This window comes from Mastomys coucha, unplaced genomic scaffold, assembly GCF_008632895.1.
Source record: "Mastomys coucha isolate ucsf_1 unplaced genomic scaffold, UCSF_Mcou_1 pScaffold11, whole genome shotgun sequence".
In the NCBI taxonomy this organism is placed as follows: domain Eukaryota; kingdom Metazoa; phylum Chordata; class Mammalia; order Rodentia; family Muridae; genus Mastomys; species Mastomys coucha.
In genome coordinates, this window is record NW_022196893.1 from 13,151,337 (window position 1) to 13,153,535 (window position 2,199).

Sequence of the window (2,199 nt, forward strand, 5' to 3'; positions counted from 1 at the left end):
ACAAAGAGTTGTCCTCTCACAGCCTGTCAGGACATAAGCAGCAGCATGAAAGTGCCACATTCCCCCACCCATATCTTCAGTGAATAAAAAGACAAGCCCGCCCTTTGAACAGCATTTCTGACAGTGGAGACAAATCTCCCAGGGCATGTCCTTTCTCTTCCCCTCAGACAGCTGAATAGGATGAGGGGTCGGTGGTTTGAAGCTGAATAAAAACATACTTGGACCCAACCGTCTCAAAGTCATAACCTCTAATTCATCACCAGCATGAACTTGCCAACTGTGCCCTAGAGCTTAGAAATCACCCACGGAACCGGCAGGCAGGCTCAAACTGGGCAAGCTAGCAGTATAAAGGCCTAACACAGAGCACAGGGGCTGGTGACCCACTTCAGTCACTGCCAACACAGCCCGCTGAGGCTTTTGGAAAACATTCCATTCACATTCTCTTGAAACATTTTGTCCCATAAGAATTACTCCAAGACGTTTTGTTCTCTGAAGGATTGCTTGCCCACTCCATGTCTGCTCTTAGGATCAAGCTAGACTGGTGGACAGCTGCTTTGCCGTCCTCAGGAGCCCCAGGGTAACTCTTTCGAGACCCTGCAGACATTCCCTGCAGGAAAAACCTCCCACCCTTCACACCTTCAGAGCTGGGAGGCAGTAATACTTTCAAAACTTCAGGGTTAGATACACACGGTAGCTTACTTGTAACCCCCGCCTTTGGGAGGCTGAGGTGACAGGATTGCATCAAGTTCGAGGCCAGCCTGGGCTATGGTATGAAATCTGGCTCAAAACCACAAAACCAACAGCTGGGAAGAAAACCAAATCTCTAGGGCAGTCTGTTACTTAACATAGGCAAGAATTGTAGGACATCTAGTTGATTCGAGGAGTGCTTGACTGTTACCCAGAGAATATGCCAGGGTCTGCTGCTACCCTGACCTCCACAAGAACCGGGTGGGTTGCTGGGTAGGGATGGGTAGGGATAACCGCGGTAGAGTACAAGGTATTAACTGTACATTCTAGTTGATGCTCATGGGCGTTTACTGTGAAATTCCTTGTATGTTTAGTGTAGAGATTCCCTTTTTCCAATCATTCATTCATTTGTTCATCTGTTCCTTCCTTCCTCTCTTTCTGTTTGTTTTGAGACAGAGTCTCACTATGTAGCTCTGGCCCTTTTGGAACTCACTATGTAGACATGCCTGGAAACTCACAGAAATTCTCCTGCTCCTGCCTCCCATGAGCTGTGATTTTGTGCCCAGCTCAGTGTAGAAATTCTTTTATTTATTTATTTTTTCCTAATTAAATGGGGTGGGGTGGGGTAGGGTGGGTCCTCTAATCACTGACAACAACATCCCAGCTCCAGGGAGCGCAAGCAGGGCTAATGAGGTCCAAGGTCCACTCACCATCCCCACTCTCCCTTCCCCACCTTCGCTGAGCCCCAAAGGGCAAGAATCAGGGTGTTGGGAGTGAGGTCTGGTTTGCTTAGGTAGTGCCTGTCCCCACTAATCCAGAATACACTCTGAAGGGCAAGTTATGTAAAGATCCAAGGTCAGGCTTCACCCTGCTCACTGGAGGAGAGAGATCCTCAACCCTGAGGCCTGGCTACAGGCGGGTTCCTGGGTTCTGGGACTTCTGGGATGAGCCCCTCCAAAACCTGCCCTCTCTCAGACTCTAGGTGGTTCTAGCATCTTAGCCTCAGCCTGGGAAAACCCGCAAACAGTTTACTCCGAGGCCCTGGGGTTCCCCTCTGCCCGCTCCAGCCCCGCCCAGAGGGGAGGGACTGCTACGCTCCAGTGCCAAGGTGGCCGGGGCTCAGGGACTGGGTTGGGGGCCCCGCTCGCATCCCTTGCGCAGCCAATGGGCAGACCCGCAACCCTCGCCTTTACCGGTGCGTTCTGAAACTCAGCCGAGGAGAGGCACGAAGTGTCTTGGAGCCCCGCAGGAACGGGAGGAGGAGGAGCTCGGAGGAAGAGGAGCAACTCCGAGGAGGATCCACTCTGAGGTGGTGGTGGAGCTGTGAGGAGCAGCAACTGTGGAGAGGAGGGCACATTCTGAGGCGGAGGGGTGGGGGGAAGAGGAGGATCTATTCCGGGGAGGAGGCTTCCACTCTGAGCAGGAGGGGGACGCTTTAAGGAGGCAGATCCACTCCCGGGAGGTGGGACCGATCTGAGGAGGAGGGGAAGGCCTTCCTGGGGGTGGGGTGGG

The 2,199-nt window shown here is 52.9% G+C and overlaps 1 protein-coding gene and 1 pseudogene across 2 annotated transcripts in view; both read right to left on the reverse strand.

The window, feature by feature from the left end:
• The window catches only part of LOC116076723, a 5,345-nt pseudogene extending 3,205 nt beyond the window's left edge, over nt 1-2,140 (reverse strand).
• The window catches only part of LOC116076713 (cytochrome P450 2D1-like), a 24,153-nt gene that overhangs the window by 7,645 nt on the left and 14,309 nt on the right, over nt 1-2,199 (reverse strand). The window lies entirely within an intron of this gene.